General features: G+C 36.0%; 2 long non-coding RNA genes across 2 annotated transcripts; both read right to left on the bottom strand.

Annotated features, from left to right (window-relative positions):
- Positions 1-2,342: 2,342 nt before the first annotated feature.
- LOC141342086 (uncharacterized) lies at positions 2,343-5,909 on the bottom strand. The gene is made up of 2 exons (XR_012356659.1): positions 5,527-5,909; positions 2,343-2,817 (listed from the first exon to the last, which is right to left on the bottom strand). It is a non-coding gene; the product is annotated as an uncharacterized lncRNA (long non-coding RNA).
- A 2,213-nt stretch (positions 5,910-8,122) lies between these two features.
- On the bottom strand, positions 8,123-12,237 carry LOC141342064 (uncharacterized). The gene is made up of 3 exons (XR_012356654.1): positions 11,820-12,237; positions 8,395-8,570; positions 8,123-8,292 (listed from the first exon to the last, which is right to left on the bottom strand). It is a non-coding gene; the product is annotated as an uncharacterized lncRNA (long non-coding RNA).
- Between the last annotated feature and the right edge of the window lie 389 nt (positions 12,238-12,626).

Genomic DNA, 12,626 nt, shown 5'->3' with positions numbered 1-12,626 from the left:
GAGAGACGGCGCGTCCTGCAAAGACTGCGCAGAGAGAGGAGCGGTGGGCGGGGTGTCCGCAGACATACAGAGCACGTATATTACATTTAAGATGTAAACTAAACATTAATGCTGCTCCGTATTTACCTATTACCGCATTTGAGCCTTTTCTCGTTTAGACAGGAGACCATTTGCGTTATATTTCATATTAGAGCCAAGGAAACGGAATGATACACTTTATGCGCCCTCGTGTGGTCTAAATATGTTAGGTACAAAAGGAGAGAAAACGATGTTGAAAATACAGGTATGTGCCAAAAAATGTATTTCAATAATTTGTTTCAAATAGTGAAACTTGTATGTTATATTAGTTCACTACACACAAAGTGAAATATTTCAAGCCTTTATTTGTTTAAAATTTGATGATTATGGAGTAAAGATAAAAAACCCAAATCCAGTATTTCACAAAATTAGAATATTTCATGTGACCAATAAAAAAAAGGATCTTAAACACATGTTGGCCTTCTGAAAAGTGTGTTAATATACTGTATTATGTCCTCAGTACTTTGTTGGGCCATCTTTTGCACTAATTCCAGCATCAAGGCGGCGTCACATGGAGGCGATCAGCCTTTGACACAGTTGAGGTGTTATGGTACCCCAAGTTGATATTGGCCTTCAGCTCGTCTGCATTTCGGGGACTTTAAGCAGCTTGACTTTTGTTTTGTGCCTCTCCAGTCTTCCTCCAGACTCTGGGATCTTGATTTCCAAATGAAATGCAAAATTTGCTTTCATCTGAAAACAGGACCTTAGCCCAGCACAGACGCTTCTGATGTTGTTTTTGGTTCAGGAGTGGCTTGACCCATGGAATTCTCCAGCTGTATAGCTCATGTCATGCAGACGTCTGTATGTGGTGGTTCTTGATGCACTGACACCAGCCTCAGTCCACTCCTTATGAAGCTCCCCCAGATTTCTGAACCGCCCTTGCTTGACAATCCTCTCAAGGCTACGGTCATCCCTGTCACTTGTGCACCTTTTCTGGCCACATTTTTCCCTTCCTCTTAACACTTTAATATACTTTGATACTGCGCTCTGTGAGCATCCGGCTTCTTTTGCAATTCCCTTTTGAGACTTTTCCTCCTTATGAAGGGTGTCAGTGATGGTCTTCTGCACAACCGTCAAGTCAGCAGTCTTCCCCATGACTCTGAAGCCTACTATACCAGACTGAGACAATTGCAAAGTCTGAGGAAACCTTTGCAGGTGTTTTGCGTTAATTAGCTGACTAGATTGGGACACAGGGAGCCTACAAGGTTGAACTTTGTCATGATATTCTCATTTTGTGAAATACTTTTAAATGTATTTTTAAATGTATATTTTTAAATGTAATTTATTCCGGTGATCAATGATAAATTTTCAGCATCATTACTCCAGTCTTAAGTGTTACATGATCCTTCAGAAATCATTCTAATATGTTGATTTGCTGTTCAAGAAACATTATTATTATTATTATAATTATTATCAATATTATTTTATATTTTCAGAATTCTTGTTGAATAGAAAGATCTAAAGAACAGCATTTATCTAAAATAATAAAAAAAAAAGTTTTGTAACTTTATGAACTACACCATTCAAAAGCATTTTTAGGAAAGAAATTATAGAAATTAATACTTTTGTTTATCATGGATGCTTTTGATCAAAAGTGATGATAAAGACATTTATAATGTTACAAAAGATTTCTATTTCAGATAAATGCTGTTCTCTTGAACTTTCTATTCATCCAAAAAAATCTACTCTGTTTTCAACATAATAATAATAATAATAATAATAATAATAATAATAATAAATTTGAGCAGCAAATCAGAATATTAAAATGATTTCTGAAGGATCATGTGACTGGAGTGAAAATGCTAAATATTCAGCTTTGAAATCACAGGAATACATTACATCTTAAAATATTCAAATAGAAAATATATTTCAAAATTGTACTGTTTTTGCTGCACTTTGGTCAAATAAATGCAGGCTTGATGAGCAGAAGAGACTTAAAAAAAAAAACAACATAAAAACATTTTGACTGGTAGTGATTTATGAATTGTATTACTTGTTGGCCAAGAATATGGTTTGATATTTCTGCTCAACTTATTCATTCTGTTCTTTTTTTTGTGAAAACCAGATGAATACAGTTACTAGACATTTCTTATTTGAGGTCACTAATTGTAAAGGCCCCTAGAGAGCCCTGGGTTTGAAAAAGAAGGAAGAAGATGATGATGAAGAAGAATTATATAAAACTAAACTAAAAACAAGAGAAAATGAAATGTAAGTGTTATGGAAAAAAACTGACACTGGTAAAAGGTAAAATATGACACCTGACATTTCCGTTCTTGATTATTTCAAGTTTTATTTAATATAAAGACAAGCAGGAATACAAATGTTTTAATTGATGCTACATTTACTTTAACAGTTAAAGCTTTCTTTCAAACATAAAATTAAAAAAAACTTTAAAAGCATGTATTTTATGTATAAACAATGGTATGCTGAGGAGTCGTTAAACATTAAACATGTTGAGTCATTCCTCAGTCGTCCTCCAGGTGGAACTCCTCATACGTACAGTAAAACCCTCACTGTCTTTAACTTTCTGGTGTCCTACCAAGAGACAGCTTACAATTATGGTCTATATGGTCTATATGGTCTATAGTGTGTAGCTGCGACGACAACAAGAATGACGTAGATTACAATAATCACATAGAAAATTAGGCCAGCAGCAACATTGACATGGTTGAGGATGCGTGCCATTCTGGAGTTTCTGCTGGCTATTTGCTGGTGTCCAAACATGTTTGCATCTCGAGTCTGTAAAAAAGTAAAAAAAAAAAAAAAAATTTTTTTTTACAAATGTTACAATGTTATCTGAGTTCTTAAACATCACTAGCATTTGCACTAGTTTTTGCAATCTTTAAATCTTTGCTACCTAGTTACTACGTACCTGGTCTAAACTAGATTAACTGGTTCGGCATGATCTGTTGTTCAGAATTTTTGTTCTATTTTGCACTAGTGGTAAGAAAAGTTACAGAGAGGCTTTCTTTTGACTATTGACTGTATTTTCTGTTTTATGGAGCAATAAAGAGAGAAACTAATCCCTTCTGTGTGAACAAAAAATACAGTTGAGGTCAAAAGTTTGTACACCTTGCAGAATCTGCAAAATGTTAATTTTTTTTACAGAAATAAGAGAGATCATACAAAAAAAAAAGATTTTTTGTGTAGTACTGAACTGAATGAAATATTCTACATATAAGATGTTTACGTATAGTCCACATGAGAAAATAATAGTTGAATATATACAAATGCCCCTGTTCAAAAGTTTACATACACTTGATTTCTAATACTGTTTTGTTATTTGAATGATCCACAGCTGTTTTTTTATTTGTTTGTTTGTTTAGTGATAGTTGTTTATGACTTAAACTGCCTGCTGTTCTTCAGAAAAATCCCACAAATTCTTTCTTTTTTCAGCATTTTTTCCTGTATTTGATCCCTTTCCAACAATGACTGTATGATGTTGAGATCCATCTTTTCACACTGAGGACTGAGGGACTAGTATGCAACTATTACACAAGGTTCAAACACAATGCATTGAGAGACAGGGGGTGAAAACATTTTGAATTTGAAGATCAGGGTAAATTTAAGTTATTTTGTCTTCTGGGGTACATGTAAGTATCTTCAGTAGCTTATGAAGGGCAGTACTAAATGGAAAAAATTGTACACACAAAGTTTACACCCTTGGCTCTTAATCTATATGAGTCTCTTAGTTGTCCCTGGTGTGAAAAGATGGATCTCAAAATCATACAGTCATTGTTGGAAAGGGTTCAAACATGCTGAAAAACCATATCTCCCTCTACTAATTATAGCATAAAATAAACATGAATGAACATGGGAAAGTATCTTGTTTAAACTGCAGAAAGTGTTCACACTTTTTCAAGTTCAAATCCATCCACACAAATCTACTCTCCTGTATAGTTTGTCTGACTAAATGGCAGATTTGGCATTATGATTGGTCAGATCGCCTGTCAGTCAAATTCCAGGCTAAGAGTCAGTTGAGACGACAGTCAAAGCATGTAATGATGTATGTATGGAATGAACCCAGATTAGAGATTCATTCAAGCCAAAATTCCTGTCCACACTGGAAGAACATGTTCTACAGTTTTAATATTTTTCTCACAGAAACCGCATGAATTGTTCTGTCAGTTAAATCTTTCATGTAAGAAGTTGGGTAAATGTCAATTTGGAATTTCTCTCACCTTAGGAATGATTGGACAAGCTAAATATCACTTCCTTATTTTCTTCGCTTCCTCTTTAATGAATTTTGAAGAACATATTATCTTTTTAGTCGACTGATAGTACTGCTTGGATAATACATTTTTAATAAACATATTTGTAAACTGAGAACACAGAACAGATGTTTGGAGAGAATGTGGGATAGAAACATTTGCCTTTTTACAAGTCGTTGTATGACTAGAAAGATTTTGAAACTGATTTAAAATAACATTAAATAGCTAAATTTAACTATAATATAAATATATTTCACCCTACTTCCTAGCTGAGTAATCACAGTACATTAAGACAACTGTCTGCTGTTCTTCTGAAAAAAACTTTGAGGTCCCTTAAATTTTTTGGTTGGTTCACATGCAAATTGAACTGAGGCACTACAGCGATCTGGCAGGACACATTAAAGAGTCACAAAACAGTATTTATTGTTTGATATATGTATATAGAGAAAAAAATGTGCTGATATCGCTGACCATTTATTTAACCACAGTACAATTTGTATTGCAGTTTTTATTGTTTATTTAAAATTCATGAATTTCATGAATTATTAGTTAGCGGGTATAATATCACGTGATAAAGTTGGTTTACAGTGGATACAGACAAAACCCTTTGTGAAATATCTAATGACAGAATAATATTAAATCATTCTCACACTGTAATTTCCTACTTCCTCTCACTGAACAGGTGTTTTAGACAACCACAGATAAGTGCTCAGTTTAACGTCTAATGAAAGACAGATTTTTGACATTCTACTGGCTGTTTAATCAGTAACACAAGGAAGAGCTGTATGGTAATGGCGGTAACAGCATAGCTAGAGGGCATTTTTGTTTTGAAAGAACCTCTGTACTGCATGTATTATTTTCCTCAGTTTTTTGTACTCAAGAGGACCTACTTTAATTTCAGTTTTTGTTCTGTGGTGCCACACCTTTTTCTCTATAAACGAAAGTTACGGGAAGTGAGTTACCAATCCATGATGTTAAATCACCAGTAAATGAATCTTGACTGGGAATGAAAATCATTTCTGAAGATTACAATCATTTACATATTTAAACACTGAAATTTGAACCTTGGTAAATATAACAACAATGGCCTCATTTTTGATCTTCTCTATTGCATGTTTTAGTTCCCCTTTGACTATACATTAACAGAAAAACGGGAACAAAAGCTGTTGTGGTACCCTTTCAAAAGGTACACTTTTGTAGTATGAAGTCTATAAGACAGGTATGAATGGATACTTACTGTGAGGGAGTAAACAAGGGCAGCCGATCCCAGAGGCAAACAGCAGCACAGCATGGTAAAGATTGAGTAGCACAGGTAATCTGGCAGTGGATTGGCCAGTGGAGTGAATACTTCAGCCGTAGGCTGCATAGTGACCACATTCTGGACTGGATATGACCCTTGAGTGTACGGGTCAGATGCCACTTGAGCTCTGTATTGCTGGGAACAGCTGGGATACAATACAGCATCAGAGTACTCCGGTGGCTCCTGCTGCAGTGGAAGCAAAACCTGTCCTGTTTCTGGATTCTGAGATGAATTCCTATCTGTTGGATACTTTCTGGAATCCATGTTTCTTTTGATTGAGGTTTTCTGCAGCTCTAAACAGTGTCAGTCTCTGTTGTGTAGTCAGTAGTCAGTGAACATTAATCTGTTGCATTTATCTCATGCCTCTTAAGGTGACTAGTAGGTTGGGTTGTTTTGTAAGGGGAGGAGTGACAACATCTTAGCACAAATTGAATTTACTGTAACTTCTCCAACTTGACTGCAAGCGCCACCTGGTGGAATCAATATGTAACTGGATGAGCTCAGAAAAATGTAATAACCGGACAAAAAAATCCTGAGCATGTTTTATGCACATTAACTTATTCTTCCATAACACTAGCAAAGGTTGTCACCAGGGCTTGACATTAACCCATTTGAGATTTCAGTACTGGCGGGTAACACGATCATTCCCACTAGCCACTTTGGCGGGTTAATTTGATCACATGCACGGAGCATTCTTTAGAACAAAAGCATTCTTTAGAAAAAAAAAACCCCAGCTAAAACCTTGGTCATAGAATGTCAGTATGCTTGCTGGGAGACAACCGAGGTTTAAAATTAACATATTTGCTCACCAGCGACTGTGGCAGCATGTACGAAATCAATGTCAAATTTACAATCGTGGTTCTTGGGGAAAACTTTTCAATTAAAGAATTAAGAATCAATTATGCTGAATCATTCAATTGTCTTCCAGATGGAGCTCCTTTTTTGACCAGCTAAAACCAGGCTGGTTGACCAGCTAAAACCAGCCAACCAGCCTAGTCTGGTTTTAGCTGTTTTTTTCAGCAGGGTGATAATCAATAACTTGACTTTATGAACCCATTTTATAATGTTGTAATATTTCGAAGCCTTTATTATTTTTCATCTCTACAGCTGTGCAATAAAATTCACTTCAAAGATGCAATTTTCATTCATAAAGACCACATGAAAAAAGTATTTTCAGGGAAAACAACGACTTTTTAAGATTAAATTGACATTAAATTACCCTTAACCAGAAGATGGCAGCAGAGGATTATTGGCTGCAGCTGCCATTTCAACTCCCGAGATTTTTTCAAGTCTTGCTTTTCGATTTATTATAATATTATTGGTATAACAAATTTTAGTACTTTTACTGTACTTAAGTATATAGTATAACAAGTGCAGAAAGTCATTAAAATAAAATAAGCTCAGTCACAAACTGCATATAAGGGTAAATTATTTAAATACTTATAGTTCACTACAAATTAAATAAGTTAAAAAATAATGGTATAATAATTAAATAATGCATTCCATATGAATCAATATGAATTTTAAATATTTTAGATTTAATTTATTAACTACATCTTTTATCTACATCAGGTTTTCTCTTGAACTGTAATAGCGTATTAAACAGCCTATATTCAACCAACACAAACCTGTTACTGCTGTAGTTTTGTTACTCTGAATTTATTCTGAATCATTTAATGCACAGTTTTTGACATCGGCTTGTCAGATTTTTTTGTTTGGTTATTACTGTCAATCATAGCAATGACTCGCGCATTTTTAGCGAATTTACTCGTGTAATGTTTGTGAATTTGTGAAATTGTGAATTGATCATGTAGAGAAAACGAGCAAAGGACACTCCTATTATGGCTCACTACAGTTGACCGGAAATGACTGAGGTGGCTTGTCTAAACAAGGAACAGTAAGAAGGTCACGCCTGAGCATTGCGCAGCCTGTCTGTGTGTGAGACAATCTTTTGGAGAAATCAACACAATAGAACACAACTGCACACAGAAGAAACATAGTTCTGTAAAAATGTAGGTTTTCTATTTATAACATAGAGCCTTGTTAAGCAACATGACACGACCAAGAGAGTGCAGTTTTCCCCAAGAACCACGATTGTAAATTTGACATTGATTTCGTACATGTTGCCACAGTCGCTGGTGAGCAAATAAGTTAATTTTAAACCTCGGTTGTCTCCCAGCAAGCATACTGACATTCAATGACCTAAAACACTGAATGTCTACTCTGACAAATGTATAACTGTAAAGAAACTGAACTGTATTATCCTGTTGTCAAGATACTCATTATTTATAAATTGCATTATTTGTTGGCCAAGACTATGGTTTGATATTTCTGTTCCTAAACTTATACATTCTGCTTTGTGTAATATCAATAAATACAGATAAATATAGACATATTTCATTTGAGGTCACTTTAATTGAAAAGACTGTCACTCAAAGAACCCTGGATTTTTAAAAGGTAAGAAGAAGAAGTTCATGATGAATTAGAATATAAAAACAGGAGACAATGAAATGAAAGTGTATTATGGAAAAAAAAATCTTTTATTGATTATTTCAAGTTTTATGTAATGTAAAGACAAGCAGAAAATAAATGCTACATGTAATGTTTTTAAACATAAAATAATTAACGTTTGAATTATGCTGAATCATTCCTCAATTGTCTTCCAGATGGAGCTCCTCATACATACAGGAAGAAGCCTAAAAGCTATCATACAAAAAATATAGTGAGCAATACTGACATTTAAAAGCAGGACTGCAAATGTGCTTGTATTTGAAACATAAGGTGTCCATGTTTCTGGTGTCCTACCTTAAGATTGCTTACAATTATGGTCTGTAGCTGAGAAAACTTGGAACAATGATGTAGACAATATAAAGTAAACAAAAGATTAGGCCAACAGCAACACTGACATGGTTGAGGATGCGTGCCATTCTGGAGTTTCTGCTGGCTAATGGCTTGTGTCCAAACATGTTAGCATCTCGAGTCTGTAAAAAAGTAAAAAAAATAAAAATAAAATACTAATGTTACAATGTTACCTTTGTATAGCACCTTTCTTAACATGCATACAATTTAAATCAAAAGGGTTTTACAGGTCAGAATATAAAATCACTGAGAAAACATTACACAAGAAGGAACACTAACAGTGTAAAACTATAGAAAGCAAATGAAAATGAGGAAATCATACATATCTTTAAATGCTAAATGATTTTTTTTTTCTCACACTCAGGAAGCTAATTTTCCTTGTTTATACTTGTTACAGAGAGGTCTTCCTTATAAACAAAACTTTTTTTTTCTGGCTGTTGACAGTCTTTCTGATGTATGGAGCGATACAATAAGAAACTAAATCCCTTCTGTGTAAAAAAACAAAAAACAAAAGACAAAAACACCAACAACAAAACAAAACAACAAAAACAAAAACAATGTGCCCTATCAAATACCCGGCGCAATGTGGCTAGTCAATTTTGCTAGTTTCAGTCTGACGCAGTTATCATTTTCATGTCCTGCACCAGGTTGTTTAAATAGCAAATGCATTTATGCCCATTTGTGCGCCCATAGTCGTGCTTGTCTGAAAACGAGGTGTGTTCAGGCGCATTGTTGGCACATTGTTATTTTGAGACAACTGAAATAGACTGCGCCATTGACCAACTAATACCTGGTCTAAAGTCAATGGCGCAATATTTTTTTTTGTTATTTAAAGAGCATGTTAATAATATCCCTGCTGAAAAAAAACAACTAAAAACCAGGCTGGTTGGTTTTAGCTGGAAGTAGCTGGTTTTAGCTGGTCTCCCAGCCTGGCTAGTCTGGTCAGGCTGGTTTTAGCTGGTTGTTCTAGCTGGTCTCCCAGCCTGACCAGCTAAAGTCGGGCGTACACGGTGCGATTTTTGAGGTCGTACAAGCTTGTATGCAATTTTTTGGGCTATCAGAGGAAATCGTCTCTTCTCGTATGGTCGGGGCTCGTATGGTGTGTGAGAAATTACGAGACGAGCAGAGTGCCTTACGAGCACTTCCCGACCTCACAATCATTTTTAAACATGTCAAAAAACTTCGGGAGCTATCGGATTAAAAGTGTGACGTGTGTGCTGTTGAACGAGCCGATTTGTTGATCAAACTGGAAATGACCAATCAGAAGCGTGTACACACGCAAGGGTGATCAGACGGTTCCTGCATGTGTAGCAAAGAGTCACGGCTCATATTTTTTATATGCAGTTATGAGATAAGACAGACAGCAGTTGTATTTAACAGTACATACACAGTTTATTATACGCAGCCTTCCTCTCAGAATGTGATTGCCTCGGAAATCGGCAGGTTTTAAAATCGTGCCGTGTACCACTGCGTCCGTAAAAAAAGTCACTTGTGACGTGTGCATGGCCATACTGTCTTCCGACCGTCCGAATTCGCACCGTGTACGGCTGCCTTAAGACCAGCTTGACCAGCTAAAGAAGTGGCCAAAACTCCTCTAAAACCAGCCTGCTGACCAGCTAAGACCAGCCTGACCAGCTAAAGAAGTGGCCAAAACACCTGTAAAACCAGTCTGCTGACCAGGTAAGATCAGCCTGACCAGCTAAGATCAGCCTGACCAGCTAAGACCAGCTAAAGAAGTGGCCAAAACCCCTCTAAAACCAGCCTGCTGACCAGCTAAGACCAGCTTGACCAGCTAAAGAAGTGGCCAAAACACCTGTAAAACCAGTCTGCTGACCAGGTAAGATCAGCCTGACCAGCTAAGACCAGCTAAAGAAGTGGCCAAAACCCCTCTAAAACCAGCCTGCTGACCAGCTAAGACCAGCTTGACCAGCTAAAGAAGTGGCCAAAACTCCTCTAAAACCAGCCTGCTGACCAGCTAAGGAAGTTGCCAAAACCCTTGACTCATTAAGAAAATAGGGACAACCCTTTTAGACCATGTGGCGGGCGTGCTGACCATTTTTCCCATCCTTAAACTAGCAAAAGTGGATTCGGATATGCCCTAAGTGCACCTGCTGTGCGCTTTAGACCATGCGCTTAGATCGTTAAAATAGGGCCCTATATGTCAAACAAGAATTTTGAACTGCTTTATTCAATGTCCAAATTTCTATTCTGGAAATGTATGCAAATTGTATATTTAATTAGATAATGCCTCATTTGCATACAACATAATGCCTCATTTGCATACACCATTTCTCAAAACATAAAATTGTATAAAATTTGTAATACAAAACAGTTGCCTTAATGTACTGTGATTAAACTGCTGGGAAGTGGGGTGATATCTATTTAGTTAAATTTAACTGTTTAGTTATTTTGTTTTTTTAGTTTCAAGCTCATTCTAGTAATACAATGACTTATAAATGTTACATTTATTACATTGTAATAAAGCAAATGACTTCTGTTTTTATCCCACATTCCCTACAAACATATGTTCTGTGTTATCAGTTTACAAATATGTTTATTATAAATGGACCAAGAAGTGCTATTTAAAATCCAAAATGACATTTATTTATCTAACAACTTCCTACACAAAAGGTTTAACTGGGAGAACAATTCATATGGGTTCTGTGGAAAAAATAGTGAATCTGTAACATCTTCTTCCAGTGTGAACTTGTACAGGAATTTTGGCTTGAATTTCAAAACTGGCATTATTTCAAACATACGTCATTATACGCTTTGACTGTGGTCTCAACTGAAGTTTGAGTATTGTTGAAGTGAAAAAAAAAAAGAAAAAAAAAACGTTTTTATTTTTAACACTTTTTTTATAGATTAAACCCCATTTTAGTGGATGGAAGAAATTTGTAATGTCTTTTCATTTACTAATTGCTATATCAACACTATAGCTATAGAGAAAAATTGTGCCAAAATTTAAATCATTCTCAAATCATTCTGTCCCATTTTTACTTCCAGTCACTAAACAGGTGTTTTCAGACAATCACGAAGAAGTGCTCAGTTTATAACATCTCATCTGAAGGACAGTTTTTTACAGTAACATTCTACTGGCTGCTTCCAGTAGAAACCACAATTTTGTTCTGTGGTGCCACACCTTTTTCTCAATAATCAAAAGTTACAGGAAGCAAAACTGGAACTGGAGTTACACAAATATACAGAGAGACACTATCTATCTATCTATCTATCTATCTATCTATCTATCTATCTATCTATCTATCTATCTATCTATCTATCTATCTATCTATCTATCTATCTATCTAGGTATGGCAAGTATGTATAGGTTAAATGAAGTATATGAGACAGGTATATGAACTAATACTTACTGTGAGGGAGTAAACAAGGGCAGCCGATCCCAGAGGCAAACAGCAGCACAGCATGGTAAAGATGGAGTAGCACAGGTAATCTGGCAGTGGATTGGCCAGTGGAGTGAACACTTCAGCCGTAGGCTGCACAGTGATCACATTCTGGACTGGATATGACCCTTGAGTGTATGGGCCAGATGCCGCTGGAGCTCCGAATTGCTGGGAACTGCTGGGATAGCTGTGGGGGGCAGGGAATCCAGAATCTGAGTACTCTGGAGGGTCCTGCTGCAGTGGAAGCAAAGAACGCCCTGTTTCTGGATACTGAGGTAAATTCCACTCTGTTGGAGATTTTCTAGAATCCATGTTTCTCTTGATTGAGGTTTTCTGCAGCTCTGAACAGTGTCAGTCTCTGGTGTGTAGTCAGTGAACATTAATATGTTGCATTTATCCCATTCCTCTTAAGGTGACTAGTAGGTTGGGTTGTTTTGTAAGGGGAGGAGTGATAGGATTTTTGCATAAATTGAATTTACTGTAACTTCTCCAACTTGACTGCAAGTGCCACCTGGTGGAATCAATCAATGAGATATGTTCAGGAAAATTAAGTATCAGGACAAAAATGTGGATGTTTTCATAATTCCTGAGCATGTTTCATACATATCAACTCATTCTTCCATAACACTAGCAAAGGTTCTCACCCAGCAAACATGGTGTCATTCAGTGAACCAAAACACTTCAAAAAGTGTTTATTTGTAAAAATGTTCATTGCAAGTATATGTTACATGGTACAAGTTTTCATTACAGTACAAAATAATTCATCATAAAATTAAT

Source organism: Garra rufa, chromosome 9, assembly GCF_049309525.1.
Source record: "Garra rufa chromosome 9, GarRuf1.0, whole genome shotgun sequence".
Taxonomy (NCBI): domain Eukaryota; kingdom Metazoa; phylum Chordata; class Actinopteri; order Cypriniformes; family Cyprinidae; genus Garra; species Garra rufa.
This window is presented reverse-complemented; position numbering and strand designations above follow the sequence as displayed.